Here is an 18180-nt window from a genome sequence, read left to right on the forward strand (position 1 = left end):
AAATCTCCAAATCCTTGTATGATTCCACTATGGAGGGCAAAACCAATTGTTCCGAGAAGAAGTCTTGAATATTTACTAACTGACAAGAAAGGTGATGTAGACCAAGCTTCAGTGGCAATCCATACTTTTCCTGTGACATTCTGCCTCAGCATCTCATCTAGTACAAAGCTTAGGTCTATATCATAAGAGAAGATGACCACCGCTGTGACTGTCGAGCTTTTAACCACCCGAGCAATATGAGGAGCATTTCGATCTTGCCGACTGGACATTATCATCTCTGTAAAAGCCACACAGGCGCCAGCGTTTAGTATATCCCTCTTGACCAATTGGAGAGCCTGCTGCCCATAATCATTATCGATGGTTACCAAACCAATCCAGGTCCATCTGAAGTGCAACACCAGCTGTGCTAGACCCCGAGACTGGAAGGCATCACTGGGGACTGTTCTAAAAAATGATCGGAACTGGATACGGTTGCTTAGGATAAAACTTGTGGCAAAGAAACTAATCTGTTGGAAAATTCAAGATCATCATTGATCAGCGAGAATTATTATTGTGATTTTTTTTTAACTGATTTTGCTTAGAATTTTTCCAAAAATATGAATTTGGTTTTGATAGAAGAAGGGCATTTAGTCTTTTAAGAGTTCCTGCTTTTGAACATTGGGTTGTACTGAAAAATCTTTCTCCAATTATTCAAAAATATAATGTTAGTGCAGGAATGTGCACTACAAAGAGTGTTTTTTTTTTTTTTTTTTTAGATGATTTTACTTTGTTTACACAAATTTCTAAATAGATTTTAAATTTTTAAGTGGAGGGGCACGCCACATCACTGGCTCTTATGTACTGACGGGCTGTGAACCACATGCCTACTGCCATCCCAAAGCTCATGCAACACTGATGGGCTTATACTTGTTGCCTAGAAGCTCAACTAAATTCCCCAGGTATAAACAGTATAAAAACTATAAATAGATAGTATAGATAGTATAAATAGATACACAGACCACCCTACTGGTCATATGGGACCAAGCAAACAGGACTCTCATTATACTAAGCTACCATTTATAATACAGGTCAGAGTACAAGAAACCTATGGCTAGGTCTGGAGACTAGTGAGTATGGGCATGTAGATCTTGAAATGGTGGTGGTCCTGGGCTTCTCCGACTTAAGCAGATGAGAGCCAGTCATATTTCCTCAAGCCACAGAGATTTGTTAAAATAACAGTAAAGTCATACAATGTATTCCCAGTAGCTCATTATACAGTAGCAGGGACTGTTCAAATCAGCCTTTGAATCTGAATCAAATTCTATTCAATCAAAGTCAAAGTCCCATTTTGCGATCTGTAACCCCTTAGGGACCAAGCCTATTTGGGCCTTAAAATGACTCTGTACCCACAATCTGACCCCCCAAACCACTTGTACCTTCAGATAGCTGCTTTTAATCCAAGATCTGTCCTGGGGTCCGTTCGGCAGGTGATGCAGTTATTGTCATAAAAACAATTTTTAATCCTGCAGCGCTGTGTCTAACGGCCGGGGCTTACATTTGAATATACATTAGCCTTGCACCACCTCTCTGTCCTTCCTCCCCACCCTCCTCATTATTAGGGATGCTCCAGCAGATTGTCTCCTTTTCCTCACCTGTGTGTATAATAAACATGGGCTGGATCGTTAATTCACCTGTGCAAAGCTCAAACAGCAGTAAATGTTCCTGATCATTCCTAATGATGAGGAGGGCGGGGAGGAACGACGGAGAGATGGTGCCAGCCTAATGCATATACAAATGTAAGCCCGGTCCGTTAGACACAGCGCTGCCGGATTAAAAGTTGTTTTTATGACAATAACTGCATCCCCTGCCGAACGGACCCCAGGACAGATCTTGGATTAAAAGCAGCTATCCGAAGGTACAAGTGGTTTGGGGGGGACAAATTGTGGGTACAGAGTCGCTTTAATGACCAGGCTCATTTTTCAAAATCTGACCTGTCTCACTTTATGCTACTTTATGCTTTAACATATGCTAGCGATTCTGAGATTTTTTTTTTCGTAACATATGGTACTTTATGGTAGCGGCAAAATTCGTTCACTGTCTTGTGTGTTTTTTTGTGAAAAACATCAAAATATCAGGAAAAATAAAAAAAAATGGGGCTGGAGGAAAGTATTTACAATTAGGCCGTAAAAAAATTAAAAATAGAAATATTTCAATAATATATTTGTTAAGGTTGAAGTTTCTCATTTTCATAATAAACATAAGAGAAAATGCACCCAAAATTTGTAACTCAGGTTCTCCTGTGTACAACGGTACCCCATATGTGGGCATAAACCACTGTATGGGCACACAGCCGGGCTCAGAAGGGAAGGAGCACCAATTAGCATTTCCAGTTCAGATTTTGCTGAAGAAGTTTCTGAGCACCAGGTGCGTTTGCAGTGCCCCTTTGGTGTCAGCAGAATAGAACCCACACAAAAGTCACCCCATTTTGGAAAGTGAACCCCTCAAAGAATTCATCTTGGGGTGTGCTGTCCATTTTGACCCCACAGGTATTAGAGGAAAGAATTCAAAATAAGACAGTAAAAAATGAAAGAATTGAATTTTTCCAATAATTTGTTAGTTTAGTTAGAAATTTCTCAATTTCACGAGAAATAGGGGGAAAAACTCAAAATATGTAAGGCAGGTTCTCCTGAATACAAAGGTACCCAATATGTGGGCATTAACCACTGTATGGGCACACATTAGGGCTCAGAAGGGAAGGAGCGCCAATTAGCATTTTCAGTGCAGATTTTTCTGAAGAAGTTTCTGAGCGCCAGGTGCGTTTGCAGTGCCCCTGTAATGTGTGCAGAATAGAACCCCTCCAAAAGTCACCCCTTTTTGGAAAGTGCACCCCTCAAAGAATTAATCTTGGGGTGTGGTGAGCATATTGAGCCCACGGGTATTAGAGGAAAGTATTCAAAATAAGACAACAGCACACCCTAAAATATGTAACCCAGGTTCTCCTGAGTACAATGGTACCCAATACGTGGGAATAAACCACTGTATGGGCAAACAGCAGGCCTCTGAAAGGAAGGAGCGCCAATCAGCAATTTGAGGGTAGATTTTTGCGAAGAAGTTTCTTAGCGCCAGGTGCGTTTGCAGTGCCCCTGTAGTGTCAGCAGAATAGATCCCACACAAAAGTCATCCCATTTTGAAAAGTGTACCCCTCTAGGAATTCATCTTGGGGTGTGGTGACCATTTTGACACCACAGGTATTAGAGGAAAGTATTCAAAATAAGACAGCAAAAAAATAAATAAATAAATAAATAAATAAATAAAAAAAGAAATTTTTCAATAATATGTTTGCTTAGTTTGCAATTTCTCAATTTTACGAGGAACAGGGGAGAAAACTAACCCCAAAATATGTAATGTTCTTCTGAGTACAGTGGTACCTCATACGTGGGCATAAACCACTGTATGGGCACACAGCGTGGCTCAGAAGGGAAGGAGGGCCAATTTGCATTTTTAGTGCAGATTTTTCTGAAGAAGTTTCTGAGCACCAGGTGCGTTTGCAGTGCCCCTGTAATGTCAGCAGAATAGAAATAGAGATGAGTGAACTTTTCAAAAGTTTGTTTAGACCAGACTTCCGGATTTTTTTGGAAAGTTCGGTTCGACCGAATTTCGGATTTCTTCGAATTTCATAGTTTAAAGCATCTATATGATACGGGGGTAGCGTATTTGGTTTAATTTAGGGCTCTACATGTCAGTAACATCGTTATCTTTTTTAATATCTCAAAGTCATTTTTTTTTAGACTTCAATATTCACCATTACAGTGTCTATGCAGGAAATTCACCATTACAGGGCATATGCAGGAAACTCACCATTACAGGGTCTATGCAGAAAATTCACCATTACAGGGTATATGCATGAAACTCACTATTACAGGGTCTATGCAGGAAACTCACCATTACAGGGTCTATGCAGGAAATTCACCATTACAGGGTCTATGAAGGAAATTCACCATTACAGGGTCTATGCCGGAAGTTTACCATTACAGGGTCTATGCAGGAAATTCACCATTACAGGGTCTATGCAGGAAATTCATTATTACAGGGTCTATGCAGGAAACTCACCATTACAGGGTTTATGCAGGAAATTTACCATTACAGGGTCTATGCAGGAAACTGACCATTACAGGGTCTATGCAGGAAACTCACCATTACAGGGTCTATGCAGGAAACTCACCATTACAGGGTTTATGCAGGAAATTCACCATTACAGGGTCTATGCAGGAAAAAGATCACAAATACAGTGAAGGAGCAGCAGTAGTCATTGGAGGCCAGTGGAGGTCCAGCAATAGTCATTTGAGGCCAGTACAGGAGCAGCAGTAGTCAACATGGAGGCCAGGCAGGATCAGCAGTAGCCAACATGGAGGCCAGGCAGGATCAGCAGTATCCAACATGGAGGGAAGGCAGGATCAGCAGTAGCCAAAATGGAAGACTGGCCGAAGCAACAGTAGTCAACATGGAGACCAGGCAGGAGCAGCGGTAGCCAACATGGAGGCCAGGCAAGAGCAGCAGTAGCCAACATGGAGGGCAGGCAGGAGCAGCAGTAGCCAACATGGAGGCCAGGCAGAAGCAGCAGTAGCCAACATGGAGGCCAGTACAGGAGCAGCAGTATTCAACATGGAGGCAAGGGCACACACAGCAGTAGTCAACATGGATGTCAGTTAAGGCCAAGCAGTAGCCAATATGAAGGCCAGTGAAGACCGAGCAGTAGTCAACATGGATGCCAGTTCAGGTGCAGCAGTAGCATACATGGAGGCCAGTACAGGAGCAGCAGTAGTCAACATGGAGGCAAGGGCAAGCACAGCAGTAGTCAACATGGATGCAAGTTAAGCCCCAGCAGTAGCCAATATGGAGGCCAGTGAAGGCACAGCAGTAGCCAATATGGAGGCCAGTGAAGGCCCAGCAGTAGCCATAATGGAGGCCAGTGAAGGCCCAGCAGTAGCCAACATGGAGGCCAGGGTAGGAGTAGCAGTTGTAATGGGGTGACATGAGCAGCAGAAGCAGAATAATAAGGTCCATGAACAGGCGAGAGGTAGAAGGGCAGCATGAATGTTGGAATGACCAGTATGGTCTAGTTCACATATAGGCCATAAAAGATGCAGAAAAGGTCCTACATCTTGGTGACAACAAGACCAAATCCTACTCTGTGGTATCAGGAGCAGGTGTCACAAAGTCCTTATCTATCCATGTGGCGTTCATTTTGATGAAATTCAGACGCTGCACACTATCACAGGACAATCTGGTTCCACTGGGACTGACAATATGACCTGCTGGCTGAAAACTCGCTCGGATGACACACTGCTGGCCGGACAGGAGAGTATGTCCAAAGCAAATTCAGCGAGTTGTGGCCAGACATCTAATTTTCGCACCCAGTAGTCCAGGGGTTCCGGCATGTTAGGTGGCAACGTAGAGTCCAAAAACACCTGGACTTGCTGTTTGAGGTGTGCCGCCATGTACTGCTGCTGTGCAGGTGCTCCTGTTACCCCGGTCTGTGGCTGCATGAAAGTGTGCATCATGGACATCAGACTCATACTGGTGCCGCTGCTCATGCCACCCAAGCTGCTATAGGAGGATGTGGAGGAGGCAGCGCTGCTGGTGTGGCCCTCGTGGTAATGGCGTGAATGAGAGCGCCGTGTTCCAAAGGCTGCCACTAACTGTGCACCCAGCTCCTCTCTATAATAATTCATTTTTTCCTCCCGTTGGGAATGGTGAATGGATTTACACATCTTGTTGCGATACCGTGGGTCCAGTAGTGTGGCCAGCCAGAACTCGTCCCGTTGACGAATCCTTTGCAAACATGGGTCAGCCCGAAAGCATTTCAACATGCGCTTAGCCATTTTCACCAGGGAGTGGGAAGGAGCCCCTGCCTCCGTCTCCACAGCATACTGCCAATGGGTACTTCCTCCATCCTCCTCATAGCCCTGCATATCCTCCTCTGGCCCCTCTCTGGTCTTGCAGTAAGGCTTATCTCCTTCTCGTCCACCCATCTCCCCTAAGAGTTCCTGTGTGTTCAGGTCCTCCTCCTCAACTTCCTCTCCCTCCTCCTCCGCCAAGCCTTTCTCCAGCGACCCAGGCTGCGACAGTGGCAAGACCTCTTCCCTCTTGCCACTGAGTCGCATCAGCATCAGCTCCAGTACATGAAGCATAGGTATGATGGCGCTCAGTCCTGTGGCTTGCCCACAGACCAGAAAGGTGGCCTCCTCAAAGGGTCGAAGCAAGCGACAGGTGTCACGCATGAGCTGCCACTGCCCGAGCTCCAGGTTACACAGGGGAGTCGCCGTGTCCATCTGCATCAAGAGGAAATGAGTCAAGGCCTTCCTCTGCTCATAGAGCAGGTCCAACATGTGGAGGGTGGAGTTCCACCGCATGGCTACATTGCAAATGAGACAATGGTTGGGAAGACCATTCCTCCGCTGCAGGTCGAGGAGGATGTGGTGAGAGAGACTTGAATGGCTGAAATGGTTACACAGCTTTCGAGCCATTGACAGCACAGTTTGTAAATAGGATGAAGACTTTAAAAAGTGTGTAACTATTAGGTTTAAAACATGTGCCATAAACGGGGCATGCCTCATACCTCCTCGACGCAGCGCGGAGTGAATGTTGCTTCTATTGTCATGTCGGGCACTTTAATTGTCACACTTTTTAATAGTGAATAGAGTATATATAGTGGTAGTAGTATATTAATTTTATGTTTTGCACTTTATTGTCAGGTACATCATGCTATTAAGATTTATATGTATTTATATTATAATTGCCATCACAGTTATGTATGTATCTTAATGTATATTAATTTGGCATCTATCCACTATTATTCATTACTATCATAGGTTATTTACACAGACATGATGGTTTGATTTATCATGTATTAGAATTGTGCATCCAGTTATGAGTGGTTAATCACGACATCTGGTGGCCAAAAAGAGGTAGTGCCCCTCTGTAATCCCACCCCTTTCGGCCATTTTGCCACATGCTCCTAACACAACATTTAGTTTTCACTGGCATCCATGTTGACTATTGGTGTGCCTGTCCTTGCCTCCATGTTAGCTACTGCTGGGCCTTAACTGGCATCCATGTTTACTACTGGTGTGTCTGTCCTTGCCTCTATGTTGGCTACTGCTGGGCCTTAACTGGCATCCATGTTGACAACTGCTGGGCCTTAACTGACATCCATGTTGACTACTGATGTGCCTGCCATTGTCTCCATGTTGGCTACTGCTAAGCCTTAACTGGCATCCATGTTGACTACTGCTGGGCCTTAACTGGCATCTAGGTTGACTACTGGTGTGCCTGCCCTTGCCTCCATGTTGGCTACTGCTGGGCCTTAACTGGCATCCATGTTGACTATTGGTGTGCCTGCCCTTGCCTCCATGTTGGCTATTGCTGGGCCTTAACTGGCATCCATGTTGACTACTGGTGTGCCTGCCCTTGCCTCCATGTTGGCTACTGCTGGGCCTTAATTGGCATCCATGTTGATTACTGGTGTGCCTGCCCTTGCCTCCATGTTGGCTACTGCTGGGCCTTAACTGGCATCCATGTTGACTACTGCTGGGCCTTCACTGGCATCCATGTTGACTTCTGGTGTGCCTGCCCTTGCTTCCATGTTGGCTACTGCGGGGCCTTAACTGGCATCCATGTTGACTACTGCTGGGCCTTATCTGGCATCCATGTTGACTACTGGTGTGCCTGCCCTTGCCTCCATGTTGGCTACTGCTGGGCCTTAGCTGGCATCCATGTTAACTACTTCTGGGCCTTAACTGTCATCCATTTTGACTACTGGTGTGCCTGCCCTTGCCTCCATGTTGGCTACTGCTGGGGCTTAATTGGCATAAATGTTGACTACTGCTGGGCCTTCACTGGCATCCATGTTGACTACTGCTGTGCCTGCCCTCGCCACCATGTTGGCTACTTTTGGGCCTTAACTGGCCTCCATGTTGACTACTGTTGCTCCTGCCTGGCCTCCATGTTGACTACTGTTACTCCTGCCTAGCCTCCATGTTGGCTACTGCTCCTCCCGGGAGTTCTCTGTGTGCTCAATACCATGCAGTGTCTGGCCTAATTTTGGGGAGGCTCACTTGCTTCCTTACTCACGTTTAATGGTTCTCTGTGTACTCACTGCCATGCTAGGTCTGGTATAATTTTTGGAAGGCTGACTGGCTACCGCTTCTACCTTGTTTACTCTGTCCTCACCGCCATGCTGTGTCAGGCTGAATTTTTGGCTGGTTCATGATATGCTACCTATGTTTTAATGGTTCCCTGTGTTCTCACTGCCATGCTGTGTCAGGCTGAGTTTTTGGGTGGTCCATATGCCTTCCTCTGTTTTAACCAGGCTGTTGCACAGAATTAGGCATAATGATGCCATTAGTCAGCCTTAGAGGCATGCATACATGCTTCCCCTGCTGTTTCCTGTCCATTTCCATTGTGTTTCCAACAATTTCTGAGATTGACAGGTTTTCACACGACCTTCCCTCTATGGAACTTGAGTCTCCTGAAAAAATGCTTGATTCTCCTATTGACTTCAATGGGGTTCACTACTCGAAACGAGCACTCGAGTATCGGGAAATACTCATCTCGAGTAATGAACACCCGAGCATTTTAGTACTTGCTCATCACTATTTTTTAACTATTACCACTTTGGCGCAATAGAAATTATCTTCCTAGCAAAAACCCACAAAAACTGTCACCACATTGCAAGATCCATAGAGTTCTAATCTTTTGTGCTACAGAGCTGATTATGGGCTTTTTTTTGCGGGGAGATCTGTAGTTTGTATAGATAGCAAGTTTTACTTGTATATGACTTTTTGATCTCTTTTATGACGTATTTTCTAAAGCAGATTGATAAAATACAGCTATTCTGGTACAGTCTTTTTTTTTTTTTTTACAGAGTGTGTCGTGCGGTATAATTATTGATATAGTTTTGTAGATTAGGTCGTTACGGACGTGGCAATACAAAATATGTATAGGATTTGTGTTTGTGATCTGTATATGTCACTTTTATTGGGTACAGGGAATGTAATGCATTTTTATTATTGGGGGGGTTGTGTTGTGTTTGGTGCACATTTTTCTTTTACTTTTTTTTTTACTTTTACACTAGTGTAAATTACTGTACACTAGTGTAAATACTTAGATCACTGATTAAATACACTGCAGTACCTAATGTGCTGCAGTGTATTGTATAGTGCATCATGCTGACAGGCATACAGCACGGCCATGCCTGCCAGCATGAGGCATTTCCATGGTGACCCCGGGGGCCACTGGGACCCGTAAGATGCCACTGTCATGGTTTGGCAGCGGCATTTAACGGGTCAAACTACCTGCAGCGGAGAATCCTCCGCTACGGGTAGTTTCGGGTGGAGGGGGGGGGGCAGTTGTCACACTGACAAACAATAGCATCATTGATGATATGTGAACACAAAACTGGAGCTACATAGCATCTAGACAATATGCATTTATGATACAGTATCTATAGCTTTATAGCTTTATATACACCAGTCAGACCACTGGTGTCAGAACAACAAGCTGTCAACAATGGGAGGGAAAGAGCAGCATATCCGGAGGAGGAGGCAGTTAATCCCCTACCGCCGCTGCACTGTAGATTAACATAGTTGCAGCCTACGCCTGAGGCTGCAGCAAAATTAATTTATGATGGAGGGTGACACAGGCAAAGAAGCTGCACCTGTGTCATCGGCGGCGGTTCCTGACTGTCAGTGATAGCAGGGGACAGGCCGCAACTGTTAGAATTGGAGCCGCACTCCAATTCTGACAGTTAACCCTAAAGATACTGTGGTTGGCATAACCACAGCATCTATAGATCTTCAGACAGAGAATTTTCCCTTTTCCCTGTCTGATCACCATCGGGGTTCTGCGATGTCCATTCTACGGAGGATGGCGGGGAAGGGAGGGAAGGCAGTCATGGCCGCTGTTGGCATTGAGACGCAATTTCTGCTCCCTCAACCTCTCCCCTGCCACTGTTACAAGCTTCTAACAGCGGCAGGGGACAGAGGAGAGGGTACAGAGCAAGGGAATTTAGTGAATGTAGCCATGCCAGTGCGTGCACATACTTAGTGACATCCAAATTTGACAAGAATTCAACATGGCTGTCATGCCAATAGCTGCTGTTGAACACCCAGGAAGAAGGGAGGAGACAAAATCAGTGAGCCCTAATGCATGGCCCACCCAGCTGCCCCTACCTGCTTGCTCAGCTACCCTAAGCATTAGAGGTCAACTTGGCAATGGTGCTTTCCTGAACAACAGATGAATACACAAAATATATACAAACAAACAACTACAAGTAGTCAATAAACAAAGGGTTAGAAACAATCAGGCAGCGAAGTACAAAATCAGAACTAGAATAATATCCAAATATCGATAAACTGAGGTCAGAATAAACAAGGTATAAGAGACAGGACCAAAACACTAGCACACTCAACAGAGAGTAATAGCAAGCAATCAGGTGTGGGTGAGAGACCTGTATATGGGATGTCAGGAATCTGCCCCAAGCATGAATGAACCAATAACTGGCTTCCCAACAACCCAATAAGAACCAGGAGAGGTGACAGGAAGGATGTCAATCAGTATTAGAGGAACAGAGGGAACTTAGCAGGGAAAGGGATGGGTGTGGTGGAAAATCAATTACCAGAGCAGACGGAATAGAATTGTGTACAGACAGTGTACAACAAGAAACCACAAAGCAGATACTGAAGTAAGACAAAGTTCAGATTGGTGGAAATGAAATACAGAATGCAAGCACTAATCATGGCCATAAGCACAGCCTCAGGTGAATATTCCAAACAGAAGAGGTCTGAATAAGCATGTACATGACAATGGAGTTTCAGGATACTTCAAATCATAACATGAACACACTCTTTTTAGACATCTTTACAGTTAATATATGTATATGTGCAGAAAAACTGAGCATTTGAACCATATAAAGGGGAAAAAAAAAAAAAAAAAAAAAAAAAAACCTGGAAATATAGATTTTTACAAAGACCATATTGTCATGGCACCTCCAGATTCTCAGACAGCAAGCCAAGAGGTTCTATGACATGAAATGATCAAACACTGGATGGAACAACCATCTAAAGAACATTAGTGTCAAGGGTGCTCTACTACTTACCTGTGGATACCTATATAGTCCCAGTATATGAGCCAGTGAGACTGTGAATGTAGATGTAGAATGTCCAACCACTGCAGCCAAGCGTGTGTCCTGGTTACATCGATAATTGGGCACAGGTTGTCCATGTCCACTCAACATTTGTAGAGTTCCTGACACTGCTCTCTGGAGGACTAAGCAGGAGTCAAAGATCTGGAACCCCAAAGTGATGTTTTGTAAAAAATGTGGGGTTTTGCTAATCTCCTCCATGGCAAAATGCACGGCTTGGGCGTGCTGGTAGTTATCTAACTTAAAGCTGAGGACAACACAGACAAGTTATTGTTTCTGGAATATTGTATTTTGCAAAATGGCACTGACCCAATATTCATGTAAATGGTATTAATGTATAGTTAGGGTTTGTCCATAGTCTTGGGGGGGGGGGGGGGGGTAAATTAGGCCCCATCCCCTTTGCCCCAGATAAATTCACTAAGAGGCACAAGTCTCTTAGTAAATCCAGCCTGACGGGGCTTGACTCTATTGGAGCAGGCAGTACTCCTAATGCCCCTCTCCTTCCAGTGCTCCTATCGATCTTACCAAACCATAGAGCACATAGCTAACTGTGAGGGAACGGAGGAAGAAACATTCCTACTGCGTATCCTGTAGATACAGATCTATAGGGACATATCTGCAGGCTAGATACGTCTTACCCGCTGATAGTTCCCCTTTTAGTCCATAAGACCCCTTTAATACAATAGATTCATTGTTAGACCTGAAACCTTAGCAAGCATCTGTACTGTAGATAAGAAAGAATCCTTACGTGTTACAGATGGCAGGACCAGGCCTCTCCTTGTAATTGATAATTGGATATGTTTTATCAATGTAAATAGGCATCATCACCCCGATTATTATATTTCCATATGAAGAAATGCTTGTAAGCGCACTGCCAGTCAGTCTGCAACTAGATTCAATGCAGCTGCAGACATGGAAGATACAAAGAATAACTGGAAGCCACATCATCTGTGAGAATTGTGATGTCAGATGTAGAGACAGTCATAGATGGGGAAGATGGTGTATAGTTTCAGCAATAAACGAAAACCCTGCAATAAAATAATAAGAATTAAGCCTGACCCAATGACTGTGAATTACATTTCCACTTTCCAGCACTTCCCCCAGTAAAGGATTTAGAGTACTCAGAAAATATTTTACTCCTTTAAATGTGAAGAGAATGTATCCACAGTTATCCAGGTAGGGCCCCTTCTCTAGAACTGTCAAAAACTTTGTTGATTGATGTGTTGGTCGATTGTCCATCTGAATGCTGTCATCCTGGTTACTCAATCAGACGTTAGGTCTATATATACCTTACAATGAGCTCGCGGATAGGTAATGAGCCTTCCGTATAGTTATTTAACCTGGCGAGTTTGTACTCTCGAGAATTGTATTAGAGTAGCCTTTTTGATGGAAGTTGGTGGTAATAGTTTCCGCCAATGTTGTTTGTTATCACCGCTTCTTGTTTTGGTCGGAAACTTGGTACCTGACACACAATTAATACAACTTTGTATTTTAAATGGTCATGACATCACTTAATGTTACCTCATTGAATGCCAGAGGCCTCAACACACCCCAGAAAAGAAGCCAAATTTTTTTGTTGCTTAGACAAAACTTCCATGATATCCTGTTCCTACAAGAGACACATTTCAGACCAACTCACATATGTAACCTACACAATTACCCCTACTCACAGTGGTTTCACAGCAAGCACAGGTCGGCTTCCAGGATGGTGAGCTAACCACAGAAATGTCCCATTTCAAGTTACCTCTACCCAGTTGGACCCAGCTGCCATTTTTCTTAAGGAGTCCTTGGCTAACATTTATGCCGCAAATACAAATCAGGCAGCTTGGTTCAAGATCGTGTTGACGGAATTGTCTAAATTCGCTGAGGGTATGATAATCCTTGGAGGAGATTTTAATTGCACTCTATACCCAGAGATGGATACCACCTCACAGGTCAAGACTTTGAAGCTTAAAGCAAGGCAAAACATTAAGAGGGCACTTGCAAACTTACATGTGGTTGATAGCTGGAGAATGCTTAACCCTGTGTTATGGTCAGTATGGCAAAGGCAGTCTGACAAGACACGGACAGTGAGCCCTGAGCTGACCCCACCCACTGACCCTGCCTAATTGGCACGGACGGTCTTAAACGGCCCGGACAACCACGGAGTCGGTCCCTACACTGAATAGGTGCGACACACAGAGCACGGACAGACAAACAAAACACAATAAGAGGTGTCAGACAAACAAGGTCAGCAACAGTCGGTGAAAGACTGTTTACACTGAACGATCTGCAAATTTTTTGCGAACGATTAACGATGATTTGTGAACATGTTGAAAGATCAAAATGAACGATTTATCGCTTGTCGTTTGATCGTTCGTTGCGTTTACACGTACGATTATCATTCAAATTCGATCGTTATCATGCAAATTCGAACGATAAATCGTTCCGTGTAAAAGGACCATAAGTCCAGCAGATGATTGGACCAGCCCTGATCCCAGCAGCAAGTTCAGCTGAGAAGATCAAGCAGAGCAGTAACCCCTGCACTGCCAGGAGTCTGCCAGGAAAAGCGGGTGTGGCTGGCAAATACAACACAATTCAGACAGAGTAAAGCTGGGTTCACACTATGTATATTTGAGGCTGTATAGCAACCAAAACCAGGAGTGGATTGAAAACACAGAAAGGCTATGTTCACATAATGTTGTAATTGAGTGGATGGCCGTCATTTAATGGCAAATTTTTGCTGTTATTTTAAAACAACGGCTGTTATATTGAAATAATGGCAGTTATTTACCGTTATATGACGGCCATCCACTCAATTTCAACATTGTGTGAACAGAGCCTTTCTGTGTTTTCAATCCACTCCTGGTTTTGGTTGCTATGAGGACCTGACTTGAGGACCAAATACTGCCTGAAGTATACAGTGTGTGAACCCAGCCTAAAAAAAAAACACAGACAAACTCAGCGCTTCCTGGACCGCCCAGCATGGACCGAGGAGCGCAAAGTCATATTCCTAACAGTACCCCCCCTCTTATGAGGGGCCACCGGACCCTCACTCAAAGGACCAGGCTTAGAGGGGTACGGGTATGAAACTGCCTGATAAGGCGTGAGGCATGTATGTCCTTACTGGCAACCCAAGTATTTTCCTCGGGACCGAATCCTTTCCACTGGACAAGATATTGGACGGAATTTTGAACTTGGCGAGAGTTCAAAATCTTGTCCACTTCAAACTCCAGCTCACCTTGGATGACCAGAGGAGCAGGGAGGACTACTGGAAGCACAGGAACTATATATTTTTTTTAACAATGATTTATGAAAGACATTGTGAATCCTCATATTATTGGGTAACTGTAGGCGGAATGACACAGAATTATTGATTTCTGAAATTAGATAAGGACCAATGTATTTGGGTGCTAATTTCCCAGAAGGGACTCTGAGCTTAAGATTTCTCGTGGAGAGCCACACCTTGTCCCCTACCTGATATTCATGGCCAGATATACATCTTTTATTAGCTTGTATGCTGGACGACCTCTGGGCCTTAGTCAGGCTCTAAAGAGCCTGGGCCCAGACTGTGCACAGTCTTTGATAGATAACTTCAGCTGAAGGATTTACAGACTCTGGAGAGTGAGCCGACGAATACCTGGGATTATATCCATAATTGCAAAAGAAAGGCGACATTTTGGTAGACTGATCCTCTCAATTATTAAGCGCGCACTCTGCTAGAGGCAAATATTTTTTCCATTTATCCTGAGAACACGATACAAAACATCTAAGAAATTGTTCAAAGGATTGGTTTACCCTCCCCTATGTCTGTCCCTGAGTCGCCTGTCAACCCTAATCGCCAAAGTCATTGTTTCTTCTAAGATGTCGGGGGTAGGGTATACCACTAATAGGTCTTTAAGCTGGTCCTACAACCCCATCCGGAACTGGCACCGCAGTGCGGGGTCATTCCAGCCAGATGACACACACCACTGTCTGAATTCCGCACAGTACTCCTCCACCGGTCTCTTGCCCTGTTTCATGGAAGTCATTTGGCGTTCAGCTTCAGCTACTAGGTCTGGATCGTCATACAGGAGTCCTACGGCAGCAAAAAATTGATCCACGGAGGTCAACTCCATGGATCCAGGGGGTAATGAAAAAGCCCACTCCTGAGGAGGACCCTGCAAGAGGGACATAATAATGCCCACCCTTTGGTCCTCGTCTCCAGAGGAGCGGGGGCCCAACGAAAAAACAACTTGCACCCCTCTCTAAATGTTCGGAAATGCTTCCTGTCTCCTTTAAACTTTTCAGGGAGCTGCACAGGAGCTTCCGGAAATAGAGGGGTGGTCATGGTCACCTGTCAGGGTGCAGTCTCTTGTTCCTGGACGCGCTCAGCAAGGTTCTGAACCAGCGTGTTCAGATCTTGCATCTGGTTCACCAGAGTCTTTATAGTGTCCATAATGCTAGGTTACCCCAACAAATTTTTTGGGCTGACTATTCTTTTATGGTCAGTATGGCAAAGGCAGTCTGACAAGACACGGACAGTGAGCCCTGAGCTGACCCCACCCACTGACCCTGCCTAATTGCCACGGACGGCCCTAAAAGGCCCGGACAACCACGGAGTCGGTCCCTACACTGAATAGGTGCGACACACAGAGCACGGACAGACAAACAAAACACAATAAGAGGTGCCAGACTAACCAGGTCAGCAACAGTCGCGCGGCGTAGTACAAAAACAGCAAACAGGAGAATAGTCGAGGTCAGATGCAGAAGGTCCAGAATACAGAGATCAGAGTAACTAAACAGGGAGCTGAGCAGGCGAGAGAACTCTAATAGTCAGCAGGGAAGAGAGAAACTTGCTGCTTTTTATCTAGGATCAGAGACTAATGGTGCATTTACACGAAACGATAATTGGCCCGATCGTACGATTAACGATGTCGGAGTAAAAAAAAATTTTCAGAACGATCAGCGTTTATACGGTACGATATATCATACGGAAAATTCGTTTTGCGATCGTTTTGCGATCCTTAAGCCATTGTCACACATTGGTTAAATGGGCGAACGACTGTTCACACGGAACGATCTGCAAATTTTTTGCGAACGAGGAACGACGATTTGATAACATGTTGAAAGATCAAAATGAACGGTTTCTCGTTCGTCGTTTGATCGTTCGCTGCGTTTACACATACGATTATTGTTCGAATTCGATCGTTATCGCGCAAATTTGCACGATAATCGTTACATGTAAACGCACCTTTAGTCTAGCAGATGATTAAACCAGCCCTGATTCCAGCAGCAAGTTCAGCTGAGAAGATCAAGCAGAGCAGTAACCCCTGCACTGCCAGGAGTCTGCCAGGAAAAGCGGGTGTGGCTGGCAAATACAACACAATTCAGACAGAGTAAAAAAAAAACACAGACAAACTGTGCGCTTCCTCGACCGCCCAGCATGGACCGAGGAGCGCAAAGTCATATTCCTAACACCCTGACCCCAAGGATTATTTCTTTATTTCACATGGTACTTACCATCGCATTGATCTCATCATGGGCAGGGTAGGTTACTGTAAATTCAACACATTCAGGGTACTGCACTGGATACATTATGCTAAGAGATTCAAAATCTCTTTCGATAAGGTTGCTTGGAACATTATTTTAACCCTTTAAAGGACAACTCCGGCGGGACCCCCCCCCCCAAAAAAAAAAAAAACACAGACTCACACAGACACCATACTCACCATCCCTACGTTGACGATCACCACTCCATTCGCTCGCCGTCCGCCTCACCGTCACCTGCATCCGCCGTCCAGCGATGTCTCTTACTTCCGGGTCCATGGGAGAGAAAAGGCTGCCAGTGCACTTGCGCACCGGCAGCCTTTTCATTGGCTGGAGCGCATCACATGGCTTCCAGCAAGCTCAGCCCTGATTGGCCCCCAATCAGGGCTGAGCAAGCTGGAAGCCATTTGATGCACTCGGGGGTTGGGGGTCGGAAAGTGGGGGAAGGGGGCCAGACCGGGCATTTAACCACATTACAAAGTTATATAACTGTGTAATGTGTGTTAAATAAGCTAAAAAAATAATTTGTGGGAGTTGTCCTTTTAAGGTCAAAGCCAATTTTCCTTTTTGCACTTTAGCTTTTTCCACTTTATGTTTAAAAGTCCATAGCGCTTGCATTTTTTCACCTAGAGACTTATATGAGCGATTATTTTTTGAAAAACCAATTGCACTTTGCAGTGACAGGCATTGTTTTTCCATAACATATGCTGCGAAACCGGGGAAAAACCATTTGCGCTGTCAAATTGAAAAAAAAAAGGAATTTGTTTTGATTTCAGGGAGTTTTGCATTTACGCCGTTCGCCCTATGGTAAAACTGACTGGTTATGCATGTTCCTCAAGTCGTTACGATTACAATGATATATAACATGTATAACTTTTATATTATCTGATGGCTTGTAAAAAAATTCAAACCATTGTTAACATATATATGTTCTATAAAACCGCTCCATTCCCAGGCTTATAGCGCTTTTATCCTTTGGTCTATGGGGCTGTGTCAGGTGTCATTTTTTGCGCCATGATGTGTTCTTTTTATCGGTACCTTGATTGCGCATATGCGACTTTTTGATCACTTTTTATTACATTTTTTCTGGATTTGATGCGACCAAAAATGCGCAATTTTGCACTTGGGAATTGTTTTGCGCTTATGCCGTTTACCGCGCGAGATCAGGAATGTGATTAATTAATAGTTCAGGCGATTACACGCGCGGCGATACTAAATATGTTTATTTATTTGTTTATTTATTTAGATTTATAAAATGAGAAAAGGGGGTGATTTGGACTTTTAATAGGGGAGGTGATTTTTTATTAATAAAAAAACATTTTTACTTTTATTTTTACTTTTAAGCGTAACTATAATTTCAGTAGCCAAAAAATGAAATTCCTCAAATAAAAAGCCTATGTGTTACCCTTTAAAAAGAGCCCTAAACTGCGTTGATAGTTTGTACGCTCGCTGGGATATCCCCAGTTGTTTGGCTCAGAAGAATAAATGAA

The sequence above is a fragment of the Dendropsophus ebraccatus genome, chromosome 1 (assembly GCF_027789765.1).
Source record: "Dendropsophus ebraccatus isolate aDenEbr1 chromosome 1, aDenEbr1.pat, whole genome shotgun sequence".
NCBI classification, from domain to species: domain Eukaryota; kingdom Metazoa; phylum Chordata; class Amphibia; order Anura; family Hylidae; genus Dendropsophus; species Dendropsophus ebraccatus.